At 29.7% G+C, this 18,410-nt stretch overlaps 1 protein-coding gene across 1 annotated transcript in view; it reads right to left on the reverse strand.

The window, feature by feature from the left end:
* LOC108905287 (protein bowel) overlaps positions 1-18,410 on the reverse strand; it is a 155,455-nt gene that overhangs the window by 3,700 nt on the left and 133,345 nt on the right. The window lies entirely within an intron of this gene.

Consider the following 18,410-nt stretch of genomic DNA (forward strand, 5'->3'; position numbering starts at 1 on the left):
ATGTTAATCTCACCCATACTCACACCATAGACATCAAAATAGCTGGATTAGAGGTTGTCGTCTCAATGGTGATAACTAATAAATTCAAAAGCTGTATATGTCTGGCGGTTCTGTTGACAGATGATCTTGATATTGTGTAATCTAAAGCTAGTCGGAGCATTAGTCCGCTGAGTAGTGGTTCCCACAATAGCACTAATTAAAAGATATTATATTCTCATGATACTTTCTCCTGCGTGTGAAAAAAGCAATAAAATGTAAAGATAAGGTAAAAAACAATTACCAAACTGACTTCACAATAATAATATCCTTTCTTTGTCATATCCAATGTAATGGAAAAATATAAATCACTTAAATACTGTTTAAAAATTTCTCATAGACATCACTCCCGCCGTCTCAAATATGTTGCTTTGCTTTTATATAAAATTAATGGACATACAACATTAATTCTATTTCTTCTCCACACAGACCTGTTTTTTATGTATTTAATGAAGCAATTTTCCTTCGATACTAATTCGTTCCGGGTTAAGGCCTAAAATTCCTCATCCAACCAGTTCCAAGAGCCAAATTACTCTGAACGGGAATAAAAATGAAAACAATTTTTGTTCTACGCAAACACTGTATAAAAAATACAAATCTGTTATCGATTTAAGTATATTTAATAATAAACGAGGAGGGTATTTTGGATTTAAAAATAGAACTTCCAATTTATCTTCGCACTGTATCAATCCAAAGTAAGATTTATGATTCATATCGAGATTAATTAAAATATGTAACATGTTCCTCGATATCGGGTACTGTCTCTTTCTCTCTTGCGACTCCAATGTGAGTCAGGTATTCGTCTACCTCTCTCTAGAACAGGTGCGTTTAACAGAGCTCTACCAGTGGAGTAGGCAGCAAATTTCTCAAAGTATCTTAAGGTCCCTCTTGGAAATAGTTAGATACTGATAAACTAAATAAAAATATACCAAACGTATGAAAATACAAATAGGCAGAGTGTTCAAAAGAACTTTAAACGTATGCTCATACACTTAAATATACAATTTATGTATTATCTGATCAGATGAAGGCCAGTTACATTTGGAATTTGTAACCCAAATGTAGTAATTGTAAAACACACACATAGTGTTTATATTGAATATGGTGGTTCAACTGCATTACCTTTGAAAGACAAAAAATATCATTCACTAAGGAAATGTAAACCTAAGAGGTCTGTGAACTTCAAAGTCAAACAAATTGAGTTTGTTCAGACAACTGTGTAATAAATGAAGCAGCTGGAAACTATAATTTACTCAGATCCACAATAAACAAATTTAAAACTTAAAATCGCCAAAAAGAAGCCACAAATATTACTTATTTCGACAAAATTTTGAACAAAAAGTGAGTAAAGCAAATGTACCTGAAGTCAACAAACAAAAAACAGAAATCCAATCAACTAAAATAATATAAATATAAAAGAATTCAAGAAACAAAAAATAACTTGTGATTAGGAAAAATCCAGTTCATTGAAATATCTCTAAAGGTGATAGAGTTACCTTTAAAAGAATTAATGAAATGAAAACGTTTCTTTAAAGGTGATAACTTTATAAGGAAGCAAATTTGTACTAAGGTAACTTGATCTATATTGAGGCATGGCCCAGCCTCTCCCGGACATCCTGCATATTGTACTTTTAAAAAGATCCTCCTTTCTCTTCAATTTACCCAAAAGAAACCAGTTTGGTATAACTATCAAGCATTTACAGAATTAGGTAAAGAAAGATTTATGACATTAATACTGATGTATCATTGACTTTATACCTACAAATAATATGGTTATGTCGAAGAAATGTTTCAGTTATTGTACGAATTATATATTGTTCTATTTTAAGTACAATAGAACAATTTACAATGTAACATGTAATTGAAATCTAAAGGAAGTAGCCCTCGCCTCCGTTCTTCAGGGTACGCCCCTGATATCAGAATTATTTCTTCTTCTCTTTCGGTCTTTGGCCGCTCTCCAAGGCTAACCGGCTTAGTGATGCTGCCCTGAAGATCTCTAGAACTCTCGAGTCCGTACACCGACTTGCTAGATTCTGGTTCATTATATTTTTATTATCATAGCTAGTCCTGCATTGGAATTATGCTCCCAGCCTTCTAGATTTTATTATTAGATTTTTTATGTAATTTTTAATTAGCGGAGGCAGATATTAAGTGGAATAATGTGGGACGCTGACAGATTTCAATGTAAACAGTTGTTAATTAAATTTATGGCAAATAAATAGGTTTTTTTGTAATTAATACCAGGTCGAGAATTACTTTACGGAAACTGTATTCATTTGTTTCTTTGTATTTACAAGAGGTAATGTAGATATATATTCTCTTAAATTGCATAAAAAATAAGCAAGAGTGAGATATTTGCCTTCCTGTTTATCGTACTTAAATTCAGGTGACAAGTCACTACCCTTGGCTGTTGTTGGTGCTGCCGATATAGCGACAGAATTGCCACGTGAGAGAAGAAAATTTTTAAGAACTGACGCAACATGTTTAAAAAAATTATGCTCTATATTCACTATGCTATGTAAGTTTATGCCCATATATAATTTTAAATACGGGGTGGCCAATTAAAAACAAGGATACATTGTTTATTATATGTAATAGATGTAGGTACTTGCTTCTTAAGATTTTCTAAGAAGCAATTTTTAAAAAAATTACTTTTAGAGATTTTAAAACTCTTTTTATACGAATTTCGAAATTGAATTTATTATTATTTAATTTTCTGTGAAGACCTAAAATGTGAAAATACTAGATCTTGCCTAAATTTGTGAATATGACATATGCAGACTCTATTATTTCCAATGTCTGTAATTGACATGTATATGATATGTATATTGAGATGTATATCTTTCCATCTTTTTCATTTTCAATACCTCCTAAATTTTTAAAGTGAAATAGTATGTTTCTGTTTCAATTTATGTCAAATTTTGTTGGTCTTATAAAATAAATATTCTGCATTATAACTAGAAGAAGCTTGAGATACTGATGTTTTAAGTGGTACTACTTAAGGCTATGTGACTAGATTTAAAAAAATTAATAATTTTCCCAAAAATGTCTTTAAAAAAATGGCAGCTTAAATTAAAACAACCCTAACGAGCTGTCTGTAGATTAAAATAATACCAAAGCTAGGTTTGCCAACATTTTATGACTTATTCGCAATTTTAAAATTTTTTGCACCAGTGGCACGTAAAAAAATATAAAATTTACAAAAATTTTATTATCTTAAGAAATAAGAGGTTTCCGAAAAAAACTATTGGAAAAAAGTTGTGCTTTCGAATAGTCAAATGCGTGGTGAAAATCTTCGCTCTTCTACACTCTGTATTTAAATAAAATATAATATATGACTGACATAACCAAAGATCCATATGTCTTCGACTAGTTAATTTTTTATGTTTTCCAAGAAATATCGTTTATTTATAGGATGTTAATAAATTCCACTAACAAAAAACTAATTAACCTTGCTGCCTGATTGGCTACGCGATTTGTAAAGTTTACTTATTACGGCAGAACGAGAGTATTTGTTAGCATGAAATTATTTGCATAATGACATTTTTTACGAGCAAATTAAGAACTTAACATAAGTTTAATATAGCAAAAAACCAGCGTTATGTGTCCACTTTCAAATTAAATTATCACAAGAAGGACTACTTAAGTAAGCGAATATGTAAATGAGGGGATATCAAATCGAATTGATTTATGCTAAGTTTTATGACAAATAATTTATGCAAATATTAAACTAAACGGTTAAATGGAAAATATATGTAAATGAATTTTGTGAGATGTGTATCAAATACCTCCTCGAATCAATCTACCTCGTATTAAATTTGAAAATAATTATTGGACGATGAAAAAAAAAAAGAATCTAAAGCACTGTTTGACAAGCAGATGTCTAAATAATACAGTAATACAATAGACAGAAGTATTAGCAAACAATGATATGTCATAAGACTTGCAAATAAAATAACAGAATTCTATGATATATGGCTCTTACGGAAATGGTTTTTCTTAACAAAATAGGTTTTTAGCACACCAAAAGGCTTTTCGCTATATGTGGATTTTTACCAATTTATACAATTACCTCGCTTCCCATTTTAACAAATAACCTTCTCAATATAACCTTCTCAACAACTCAACAAATGTTCCTTTAACCAATGCACAATAGATTTAGATACATCACTGTGAGCCAAAAAGTAAAAAATAATCATTAGTCTTGGTATGATGTCGAGCTTCACTTTTTACCTGAACAAGTTGTGTCACACACAGTTGTGTACCACAAGGGTCTCTGCTCGGTTTATTTTATATTCTTCCAACTTCCGAAACAATGATAAGTTCACCATACCCTCAAAGCTGACAATGCAATTTTTTTCAAGCAGCCCTATGACAAGCTACAACTTTGGTTCGAAACAATCTTGACAAGATTTGAAAGTGGTTTATCCCTCTAGCATCAAATGTAGATACAGTTCTACATGAAGGCAAAAACAATCCTTGTCTTATTTTCTTAATAATAAACCTATTGATTATGTGGAGCAAATTCACCTACAGGTACAATTCATTCAAAGTTATACTGTTCTAGTCACATTGGTAAAAACTCTAAAAGAGCCAACATATTATTTCTCAAGTATTTCAGAATCTTTCATCGAGTCTATTTCGTATCTTCTTCAAATCCTATATCAGGCCACTTCTAAAATAAGCAGCATTGTATTGATCTCCTTATCTTGTCAAAGGTTGCAGCTCTTACAACTTCCTTTACTGTTAGAAGAATGAACGAAAGACTACTTTATATTCATATATTTTGTGTATGATTTTTTACAAGAGAACTAGTGATCAATGGGTGGTATTCCATCAACATACAAAAGGAAAATTTCAAGACAGCTGAAGAAGACAGATGAAAAGCTTTTATTCTAACAATATTTCAATGCCTGAAACAATCTACCTAATGAAATGGTAACAACAAACATTTTCTATTCTTCATCAGAAGGAGATTTTCGAAGAATTAAAACTATCCCATAAGCAGTGTTGTACGATTAACTACATTATTGTGGTATAAGCTTCTTCAGTCAGTGTTTTGAAGTTTATTCTTTGGAGTTCCAGTTTAAGGTTTGAGAGTACTGAAAATGTTATAGGTATAGAAATATATGTCAGCAACTTATGGATCTTGTATCATACAGCATACTTTGCATGGGAATTTTAAGTTAATAGCAAATACCTTTCCTATATCTGATAACTTTGAAGAAAAAATATCCAAAAAGACAATTTCACGATATTTACAGTGTCCAAAAGTAGCAAGACAATAGATGTGAAGATAATAGCACAAAAGCTGCTCTAATATAATATGACTTCTACTGCAATGAGTATACAATGTTCATAGTCAGAGTTTGCACAAAGATATCATTGAATTTGAACAAGGGTCTCTTAAACTTTGATTATTTTGATATTTATGTAGAACTTGTTCATACTACAGAGAAAAATAATGAATTTCCTCATATATTCATTTAAGATACGAGTATGAGAGCAATGTAAAAGTCATGTAGAGATTATGCTTACTAATACAACTCTTTAGAATCTTGTAACCCTTCACAATTAGAAAATGTATTAGTTAATAACAACGACAGTTCAATACAGTGTTCAAACTTGGCACATGAAAGTTCTTTCATAGTACTTTACTTACAAATTATGCACAAAATATGACCAGTACCCCCTTTCATAACTTAAAGAATTTGAGAAGTTTCTTCTGTCAAAGAAAGCTATCTAAAGTTTAATACGTTTTATAAATGATTATGAATTGAATTTCTATTCCCATAAAAACATTTGAATATTTTGAGCACCATAACGTCCTCAACAACGAACCGCAAATTATTGAAAGATTGAAATGAAGTAAGTAATAAGATTTTCTATAGTGCCTTTTGATGATAATTTTCCGAACAATGTTATTTTTTCTACATTGCCAATACTTTGGATGAACTTTTCTAACGTCTGTTCAGTTGATCTACTTCAAAATATATATTTTTTGCGAATTATGCTTAAAATTAGTAAATTCTACAGTCATTGCCTACTTATTACATAGAACTAAATAGGTATATCCCATACACTTTTTTATTTACTATACCGGAAAACTAACCCTTTTTTAAATTTAGTTGTGCGGAAATATAAAATTGAAGGAAAATCCAATAAGTTAAAAAAGTAATTATATTCTTAATAGTCTAGTGCTAGTGATTGTTACATTATAAATGAACACGAATGTGTTTTAGCAATGAACAAAGGTTGCGCAAAAACATATTTTTTATGCCAAACAGCGAAATGATATTTTTTGTGTCGCCTCCCCTCGAGAAATCCTGTTTCCTAATATTTAAGCTACAAGGTGAACCTTTAGAAATAGATGCAGAGTTTAGCAACGCTGCCACCTAGTCGCCCACTCGGTGGGCGTGGGGATGGGAGTGACACAAAATTATAGAACACCGCAGGGGTTCTAATTGCACTTAATCTTATTAAACGTAACATGCCTCGTTGCGATATACAGTAGTTTACATATAATATATTTACGAAATTATGACTTGGTACTTTCGGTTTTCGATTAAAAGTGGAAATAGGATTTGTCGTAGACAAGTTATAAAATTTTTCTTGGTTCGGATCGAGGTCAGATCTAGGTTACATTCAATTACTGAATTCTCACGCTTACACTTCCGTAACCTTTGCACCAACGACATGAGTGATAAAAGCTGGGACCATGTAGTTTTTATTCTTGTAGTACTTTTAGCAACTTTCGAATAAGGTAATGAATGAAAGGTGTTAGATCAAGACATAACAGTGAGAAGAAACTAGTAATAGCTTTTGATAACTATCAAGATTAAACGTCACTGTCTGTCTATTCAGTTACTGACAAGCACAATATTTTTCCTGGTCGCGGTTAGAATATTTGTCAAAAATACAAAAAAGCCATTTAATTTTGAATTTATGTAAATTGGTCTGAATTTACTTGTTTTGAGGCAGATAATCTCTGACCTTATTTTCAACAAGCGTTTTCATTTCAAAAGATGTTCATAAAAATGATATATGTTCTTATAGCACTTCCTCGAAAACTCAATGTTAACGGAGTGACATAACCTCAAAATTAATTGGTTTTAATTAATTTCGAGCCATAACTTTATTTTCAGTTAAGTATTTTCTTGAAATTTCGTAGACTTATTACCGGTAACAAACTACACTTCATCATCAGTGTAAAACCTTAAAGTTTAAATAACCCTTATGCAGCTTATCAAGATCATTAAAAAATCTTACAAAAGATATAACATTACAGCTTCTGAGATGAAAAGCATTTAATTTTTAGGAATACCCTTAAAAACGATTAAAAATTATTTACCAATATGTGAATATATCAAAATTTGAACATAAAAGAAAATTATATTTCAAACACTTAAGTACTAAATTCCTGTAAATCATCTTTAAATACAATCATTAATTAGGAGGAGATAATTCAAAATACTAATAATAACAATTTTAACAAGAAATTATGCGATATCCGTTGCGCAAAAATAAACAAGGTGTTATTTAAAAAAAAATTAAGATGGTTTAAAGTTGACTAAATTCGGTATTAAATTCCTACCACCCTGTATGAAATTAAGTTATTTTGAAATTATGGCAGGGAAGCTTAGAGTTTTAGTCTCCTATAAATTTTATCGCTCTAACTTTATTATTATAAAATACAGATCTTTTTTAATTAGGCACTGCTTTTTTAATTTTTTTTATGTGATTTCACCTAAAAATTGACATAGAATCCAAAGTTGCAATAATAAAACAGGGTGTTCCATTTAAAATAACGAAGATGACGTCAACTTTCGGTATAACCGGAAGCGTTAGGTGTACTCCATTATTTTAATTTAGAATGGCAAGCTCGAAAACACTATTGCCCAAATTTTCAAAATTAATATCGAAGTAGTCTCTGAAATATGTCTAATGTCTGATCACTGTGGGACGCTCTGTATAACAGTAAATGTGGGTTTTCTCGGAAACAATTAATGTTTCCTTTAATAACTTAAAAGAAGGCCTTTTCGAAAGATTTTTTTAATTGTCTTTAAGTTAAAGCTGTTTAAATTTTTGTAGAATCTAAGTAAAAAATTATTAAATTGTGATCAATTTTTTGCCACTAAAGGCCATTTTTAAGATTTTAAAAATGTAATAAATTATGTTTTCGTCAGTGTAGTTTGTAATAGAAATAATATATCAAATTTTAAAAAACATGAATATACAGGGTGTATCCTAATTTTGTATCATAAATTAAGGGGGTGATTACTTGAGTCATTTTAGGCCCAAAAACCTGGGCCCTAAAGTTGCTGGTGTCCAAGATAGAGAGCGTTAAAGTTTTTGAAAAATATCACATTTTTTCAATTATCTCTGAAGCTGTTTGACGTAGATAGACGAAACTTGGGGAAATGATGTAACTAATTAAAAGTAATAAATAATTCGGTATATTTCTACATAAATCTGTTAACCAGTTGAGCTTTGTCATTAAAAAACTACGTCACTAAATTTTCAGAAAAATTAATAGGTGTGTTTAATGTCATATTTTTAATAAAAAAAGGTCTCTTGTATTTTCTTTACACAATAAACCGTTTTCGAGATAATTTTTTTGTTCATATTTAATTTTAAAATAATTTCTAATAGGTATTTCATGGTTAAAAAAACACCTAGCAGTAACAGTAACTAAATGTGTTAAATTATGAGAAAAAAACAAAAACAAAAATGTTTTTACATAATGTGCTGAAAATGTCCACCATTGGCAGCAACACAAGCGGGGAGCTTTCCCTCAACGACTGAAGTATATTTTCAAAAATTGCTGACTTGCCGACATCCATTTATGATTCGTTGTCCTAAATCTGTTTCACTTTCTACTGGTGTTTCATTTTTTTTTAACCTTGAAATAGCTATTAGAAATTATTTTTACATTAAACATGAACAAATAAATCATAACCCGGAAATGCAAGAGACCATTTTTATTAAAAATATCACAGTAAATTAAACGAAAGAAATATACCGAATTATTACCTTTAATTAGTTATATTATTTCCTCAAGTTTCGTCAATTTACATCAAACAACTTCAGAGATAATTGAAAAAAGTGTGATATTTTTGAAAAACTTTATGACCCCCTAGGATTTAGGATACACCCTGTATATGTAGATTAGTGCATTTAAAATTTCGATCAGACATTTATAACAATTACAATTAAAAAAACTAAGTCCTTCTTTAAACTTTAACATCTCCCGAAAACAAAGCTTCACTTTGAACTTATTTAAATTTCCTTTTTGTAATAATAACACGTATTTGATTTACAAGTAAATTTTTCATTTTAGCACATTTTTATAATTTTTTAATAGTATAAATTACCCAAATAAACAGAGTACATTAATTACAAACAACTGTTTTAGACTGGTACATTAATATCCCTGAAATTGTATTAAATAGAATTCAAATATGTATTCATCCTATATTTCCATAACCAAACAGACAAGTTAAAAATAGTACGTGTTATTATTGACCAAGAGGTAATAAATTATAATTTGAAAAAAAAATTCTTCTTCAAGTTTTCCGACATACCCGGGCATATAAAGAAATATTAAATATAATAAATACAAGGCATTCAACTCTAGGTAGTTGAATGCGAAGCAATAATGTATAGGATTTAAAAAGTCGACTCTTCTAAGCGTCCCCTTGATTTTAATCTTCTTGTATAATCGAGCCATATATTATGGATTGCCCTGCTTAATACGCAGTGGAATGCTGGAACTGTCGTGATTATCTTGAGCTACACGACGTTAAAATTCTACCTTGCATTATTATAATTTAGATTCCTTCTCGGTCGTTTTGTGTTCTTTTGCATACCACTTGTTATTCGCATTTTAACTGCAATTTGCGGAGCAGTACAGGAAACAATAATAAAGGCATGCTTTCCAGCAATTATCTTCCCCATCTTACTTGCAGAAAAACTGGTCGAGTTAATTTCTTCGAGCATAATTGGGAATTATTTAAAAAGGTGCATTAAAGAGGATAGTGCGTACTTTGAACCGCATACTTCAAGCATTAAAATAAGTGTGTAGCATTAAATAAATAAATGCATTTCAAGTAAAAAATAAAATTAAGAAAAGAAACACCCATCCTGTAATTTCAATATAAACCATACAAAGAGCATTCCAAGTAATAGTAAGTTAGTATACGAATAGAAACTCATATTAAGATCTTTTAATTGAGGATATATAAAAATTATAGTGTTTCAGAAAATCTTATACAGGGTGTTTGTAAATAAGCGCGAAATATTTTAAGGGGTGGGTGCCGAAGTTATTTTGTAAAAAAAACATAGGTCGCAATAAGCCTCGTTTCCGAGATACAGAGTGTTTAAATTTTAATTTTTTATTAATTTTGATTAATTATTTCAGAGTTTTAAAGATATTGACTCGAAATTTGAAAAACGCGTTGGAGGAATAAATGTGCAATTTTTTAGGTAATATTTCTACGAACTTGCACCAGTGGCATTCGTACGAGAATGCCACAAGTTTTTTTATCAAAAAATGGTACACCATTGACTTTTTCCCGTTTTTGATATTTTTTTAGAAATCCGCCATCAATTTTGAATAAAATTCTCTCTTCAATTTTTATCTTAGGAAAAAAATAAAACATATTTTATTGCAAGTTGTGTGTATTTTTAATTTCTATTGATACATTATCTATTAGGTTGCTGTCAATATTTCTAAATAAAATACCACCATCAAATTTCTAGTCAATATCTTTATAACTCTTTGAAATAATTAATAAAAATTTAAAATTTAAACACTGTCCTACGTTTATATGAAGTTTTTTTCACAAAATAACTTGCAACCACATCCTAAAATATCTCGCACTTATTTACAAACAACATGTAATAAATCCTAGAGGTAATATAATAATAAAAAACAATACGCGTTTTGTATATCTTTTGTTTTCAAGACCAATAGCATTATTTTGAAAAGGCAGACCCTTAATTCATAAAAAATTGTCTTCATTCTTCATATTTATTTATTGGTATGTATTAAAGAGCCCTTACATGAAACAAATGGCAAAAAGACTTAACATAAAACAAAGTTGTAGCTAATCATGTTTATATGATAACACAGGACCACAAAAAAAATGAGTGGAGGGTTCCTTGAACCAGACTAAATGGATTCTATGATTTTTGGGTCGCTCAAACCGAATCCGAAACCTGTTTTGCGCCATCACGTCAGCGTTTTTTCTAACCTCAAAAAAAAAACAGCTTGAAACTATGAAACCCAACAATATCAACCCTTAAACCATATAACCCTATACTTTTATAACTCAACCTTGAGATCGATAACCTATAACTCTAAAACCCATAACCTGAAAATCTATAACTTCAAAACTCATAAGTCTCAAATACCAAGAAACTGCAAACACAAAATGAGCAAAAATAAAAACGAAAAACTTACAAGCTAAACTCAAACCTCAATCTTAAGTTTTAACTTCATAATTCTACACCTCCATCACTCCATAACCTCATAATTTTGACCTAACCTAACCTCATAATTCATAACTCATAATACTTCTTTTTTTTTTGTGGTCCTGTGTAATGCTTTTTTTTGTATTCCTACTTAGATATAGTTTTAAGACATTTTCTGAACATGTCAAAGCAATAAAACGAAAAATATTATTTCTTAATGAAACACTCCGTATATTTGTACAGTCTTGGAAGCCTCTCTTTTCTTTTTAAAGTGATATATACGTATCAAATACTTGCTCCTGCAAAATAAATAATATTTTGGTATAATTTAACCTTCCCAGGTAATAATAGATGTCGTATCTTTTTATTGAGAAAAAGTAGTTCAAAAATAACAAATATATGGCAAAGATATATTGTATAAAAACAAAACTTCAACATTTTTTGTATGTTTCCTTGAAATCGTAAGAAAATTTTCTATAAATACCATTCTTTAATTCTAATTTTATTTTCTTTTTTTAGACAGAAACGGAAAATAGATGTGGGGAGTCAAATGTTGTGTGAATTTTTCATATAATTTCGGAATTTGGACCGGTTGTTTTTGAGTAGTTTTAAAATTATTTATCTATAACTTATTTTGTTAAATTATAAAACAAGAGTTGCCACGAGGATAACCAGATTTCAGTCCATTTCATGAAGTTATACTGAAAATATACATAACTGGAGTCTGTATTCTGCCACTTCGGCGATGATTTGTTAAAGAATGTTCAAAAACTTCACTTTCATCAGACAAATACAAGATATTTTTCATTAATACAGAGATATTTCAAACAACGTACCATAAATTCAGTTTGATCGATCGTTAAAAAGTAACTGTGGATCATTGGCCTACCGTCTTTTATTTTTGGTGTCATAGCATCAGAGAGGATTTTTTTAAATCCAATTTTAACCATATCTCTTCTAAAAAACAATTTATTGCATTGAAATTGGGTACAAAGCAGGTACTATTTTTAAATCCGCTGAAAAAGCACATTTTTAAGAAAAACACTATTGATTGCTGTACAGGGTGCTCTGAAACCAATGAATATTTTAAAGGTAGTTTACTTGGGTAAAAATAAACCGATTTAGACTCACTCAATTATCGTTGTACAATTTTGCTCTCTTAAAAAATTACAAACAAACAAAATTGTGCCATTTTTATAACTAACATGGATATAGATGATACGGTTGTTTCTTTTTCATTAATTTATTTTCAGAAAATTTGCCTAATAGTATGTTTTGGAAGCAATGAAAATGTCTTCGTTACGTGAGTGAGGCAAGTTTACGAACGAAAAATAATTTTTCCTCTCGACCAGAAAATTATATTTGTTTCCATACAATTATACAAAATTTTATTTTTAATTTAATTGAAAATGAACTAATATACAGAATTTTTAAATATTTTTAGGGAATAATTGTTCCATTGGAATTAAATTCATTATTGAGAGGATCCAAGCAATTTTTTACTTTTGTGTTTTGATTAAAAAAATCATAAAATTTAATATTTCAATTTTCGTTTCTAGAGATGAAAAGACATTTTTCTCTCAAACATACCTCATATAACATATAAAATGTAACAGAAGTTTATAAATCTAAATCCATCAATAAAAATATCATCAGTTCCCCACTTTAATACTATTTAAGGAATTTCAGTTAATCATGATAAAATGTAGGTATGCTATTTATTGAAATTTACATATTTATTATATTTAAAAAATCATGGTGTGATTATTGTTACAAAGAGGAAGTTATCTACATCAAGAAACTCAAAAATTATCATAGAACATTTTTCTATTAATATAAAAAAAATTAAGTATGAGTATCTGCGCACTATACAGAAAATTTGAAGTACAGAAAGAGAAAGGATATTTGTTTTAATGAACCACTGGTATCCTACTGAAATTTTTATCTTCAAAATTGCAGGAGAAATCAGATAAAGCCACTCTCTGAACCACCTGGCACAAGTGGTCAGGGAATGCATTCATCCAATAAATATTCCGGATACTGAAAAACCGAAACAAATTAATTACGACTGTAATTGAAGGCGAACATAATTGGACGTAACTATATGTGATCAATATTAATTAGTGAAACGATGTAACCGCCAGATACCAGAATAGAATCTTCAGCAACAACAATACTGACATGTCACTCCGCGATATGATCGACTTTGTCATTATTTAATTAATTCCCGGTTCACAGATCAACAAATAAAATATTTTCCGTACGATTTTGATTGGCTGCACACAATGATGTTTCCATATCAGGTCGGCCAGATCTCGAATTCAGATAAAAATGATCTATATTCCTGAAGGAGATGATTTATTATATCTGAGGAGCAGTAACAGTCACACACGTGTAGCGGAGGCGGATTGGTCGCGAAGGATGGTCGTTTGAGTTTTATATCTGTCCTTTTGCTCCGGGGGACAGTTTAAAAAATATATCCAGCAGAGGTGCCAGAGATAACGATGAAAAAAAATTAATTATAACCACAGGATTTGAATGTCACGAAACTCTAACTTGATTGGTTTTACATAATTATTTTTCTATGTTGGTAATTACTATTCGTTCAAAATATCGAACAAAAACAGGGTTAAACACAACAGTGAGTATATGTCACGAATTATTGTTATTGTGAAAATTGATTATTTTATTTTCATCATTTGTTTTGTTTTCATGCAGACAATTCCAAATACAACCAGTTCTAGGAGACATATTCATTATCTAAAATTTAATATTGCCACAATACTTAATGCACAACCGCGAACAGTCAAGGAACATGTAGAGTAAAACACCATCACCCATTATTGTGCATTATTATGAATGGAATGGATAGTTTATTATCCGAATAAGGTTTGGAAAGCCTCCCTGGAGTTACATTCACAATTTAATTGCCGATTGGTTCACCGAATCTTAATCATAACTGACAGTATTTTCGTTAGATGGCAAACATTATTATTGAGTCGTAGGTTTTGGTTAATTTAAAACTGTTGTATCAACAGTGATTTTATAAGTAATATTGACTTGGAACTGTATACTTTAACTCGTATTAATTAGTCAATTTAAATGTATAGTTTTGTTATTTGTGTATCAATTTGTAATTAGACAAACTGTGTAGCGAAATCTATAAAATGAATTGCTAAATCAACCTTATAAAATTTAATAAAACACCATAGCTAAACTAAACAACATTCAGATTTAATAACAGTATACTTATTATTTATTGATGGAGTTAGAAGTTTCTTATAGCTATTTTACATTGACAATTTATTGATCAATTAATTCATGAAGTCGCTTTATCAAGAAATTGGACAAGTGTAATGCACCAAATCTGCTGTCAAATAATTTTATGAATTTATTCATCAAGTTCTTGACGAATTAGAGCATGTTCTAATTTTCGTCAATTTCTTCGTGAAGTTCGGAAGTACCAACCCAACAGATTTTCAGCCTCGGATCAGTAATGAGGTTTTGTTATTGGCATATGTAAATAATTGTGTGGCGTCGTGCTAGTTTTGCATTGTTTTTAATGATTTGTTATTTACAAAAACTAATATTTATATAATATGTGTCAGAACGGTACCGCTGTTGTATCACTACAATTANGTAATGAGGTTATGTTATTGGAATATGTAAATAATTGTGTGGCGTCGTGCTAGTTTTGCATTGTTTTTACTGATTTGTTATTTACAAAAACTAATATTTATATAATATATGTCAGAACGGTACCGCTGTTGTGTCACTACAATTATGAGTGGAAGGGTGATATTTTTGAAATTTTTTTGCTTCTTTGATTCATTGGTAGAACTGATTCATAGTCAAAAAACTTGACAAAGTCTGTAGCAGTGTAAAACCACATTGTTTACCAATAAATTCGTGAATTAATTCATGAATCATGAAGAATTTCGTCAATTTATTCATCAATAAATTGTCAATGTAAAACAGCTATTACATAACAAGTAAACAGATTTCAATTTTCTGAGGTTTACAGTAAACGTTGATTCCAATAAATTTACTTAAAAATACTGCTTTGTTATTATACGAGTAGATATATTCCTTCATTTTCATTATTAAAAATGTTTTGCATTGTAAAAGCAGCAACAATTTACCAAACAATCCTTCAAAGGTTGAACTTGTCAATAGTTTTTGATCAAATACTGGAGAACCTTTGCCAATTTGGATAAACTTTAGATGTGAAAAAAATTCAAAAGACATGGCAATATTAGGAGCATTGATAACAACGGATCATAGGGTGAAAATCAGTACTTGTATATCTCAAAGTTTTACATACATAATTAGTTACATAGATATTTTGCATATCTCCAAATGTTGAGAAGTTATGGCAAATAATTGACTTTTATCTGTGGTCAATTGCTGACAAGATCCAAACATTGTTGTAGTTATTAGACTTTTACTTGCCAACGATATTATTTTGCAGAAAAACTCAACAAGTTCAAAAGTTTAGATTTCAAAATGATCTATCCCAAGAAGACTTTCTGTGATTTCAAATAACCTTTTGTAACTGAAAAACTGAAACCCCTCAAACGCTTTCTAATTCAAAGAAGATACGGTCCTCAAAGTTTGTTACAACGTCGCTGTTATACCCTGCATTAGGTAAATAATACCAATATTTTTTTCATAATGAAGTATTTCTATTAGACGAGTATCTCTCAATATCTATTCCTATAGGATATTTGGAGAATGGTAGTACAGACACTTCTGAATATAGTGTTTTAAGGAAACAACAAAAAGTTTATGAAAATATAAAATAAATAGGATAAAGGTTTGTTTCCAAGGTAGTGCAACTTGATTAACATATCTACTTGATATAATAAAAAAATAACTTTTATTTGGGTATTTTGTATCAAGAGAGGATGTCAACAGTGATTCATATTATGATAACCACAATACGCTGTAGAAGTTTAATGTACCACATGCAAAAATCCTCATATTAAAGAGAAACAAACTCTCTCTCTTAATTAGTTTTTTTTAAACTGTTACTTCATCTGATCAAAGCAAAACTAGTTAGTGATAGTTTTAGAAATAGACTGAAGCTTTTGAAGTTCGAAGCATATTCTATTTTTTCATGAACTCTAGATCTACTTCTACAAAGATAAAACATGAAGGTAGCTTAGTTCATATCAGAAATTTGTTTTTCTTTATTGAACAGTTGAATAATTATAATTGGAGAAAAATAACTGCAAAGCATATTTGGTTCCCACAATAAACAGGATGCAATAGCAACGTTGGGACAAACTTTTGGAACTGATTCCCTTCGTCAAAACAAACAAGAAAATTAAAGATTATTCACAAGATTATAACTAGAGACACGATGTTCTTTTAAAGATTATACATGAAATACGTCAATTTTTGGTCAGCTACTCAAGAACTTTTAAGTAGCTGACTTCAAACTTAATAAAATTGAGTTCCTTATAGTAGCTACATGTAATATTTAACTAAAAACTAACCAGTAGAGATAGAACTAGAATGGCTTTGATGACTTTCAACTTAAAAAATTGATATCCCAAAGAATATTTTACGCTTTAATCCCTACAAGTTTCTTCATAAAAAGCAGGGATCATAGTTAAAATTTAAAGTTTTTAATAGCAAAATACAGGTCAAAATAAAAATATCTGAAAATTTGAACAAATTTGAGTTCACTTGAGGTTTATATTGATTTATATCATCCATAATTGTCTTCTATGAGCGTCTAACTTTGTCTTGATGTTTGGATTTTCTGACTGAAAAAACTTAGTAGACACAAAGATTTTATTTGACAATGGTGTATCCAAATTTATGAAAGATGACAAATAACTTTTCCTTTAAAACTTCACCTCTTGTAATTCTGAACTGATTGGTTTTTGATCAAATTTTACGAAGGTAGCTACTAGAAGATAACTAGACTGTATCAAGTTTGAAGTCTATATCTTCAATAGTTCTTTAATACTGACAAAAAACTGTGATTCACGTCCGATCTTTGAAAAATTGTAGAGATTTAAGAAGAATCGATACTTTTGTTCTTCTTTTTAACGAAATAAACGAAAATAAGGTTACTATCATATAAACTCGTAAATAAAGCCTTAAAAAAGCATTTTCTTTGAGTTGTCTATTTTCAAAATTAGAACAAATCATCAGACTTTTATGAATATATTGAAAAAAATTGAAAAATATTATTAATAAATTAATAAGATGAGTTAATTATAAATAAATTGCAAGTTTGAGACAGCAATTATACTAAATCAGAATTTTGTTTCTTTTTTAAATATATTATTTTATTTGTATACAATTAAAACACGTTAAATTGAACTGGTCGCAAATTTCACTCTTCAAGTTAGCAACACTGGAAGAACACAAAATCTCTACCCATTATATTATTAATAATACAGCATTGTTGCATATTCATTACTCTAAAGAAAAGTACAGGCGTATTTTATCGAAACCTATTAATTTGCAGACAAAGGAAGGGCACCGAGTGCCTTACGGTAACAAATAACATTAAAGAATTATACTTTTTAATTAGATGTAAAGTATCGTGCTCTATTAATGGATTTACTGGTCCGGTATGACAAAGCAAAATGGACTGTACACCACGATAGAAACAGACACTCAAGAGAAACTCGTTTCTATGATAAAGAAACCTTTGGAAAGCAATTAAAATAGATCGGACGATCCGATCAATGTACATCTACTAACGACCATGACAATGTAGAAATATGCTGTTAATGATATTTTTTGTGGGCTAGAAAGGTTTTCTATTATAATTAATATCTCGAAGGTACGCTTAGATACGTATATTTTCCTTCATGAAGAGTCTCCGTTTCTTTAATCGTTTTTTTCCTAAATTACTTTCAAAGTATTCAATTGAA

The sequence above is a fragment of the Anoplophora glabripennis genome, unplaced genomic scaffold (assembly GCF_000390285.2).
Source record: "Anoplophora glabripennis isolate ALB-LARVAE unplaced genomic scaffold, Agla_2.0 scaffold245, whole genome shotgun sequence".
Taxonomy (NCBI): domain Eukaryota; kingdom Metazoa; phylum Arthropoda; class Insecta; order Coleoptera; family Cerambycidae; genus Anoplophora; species Anoplophora glabripennis.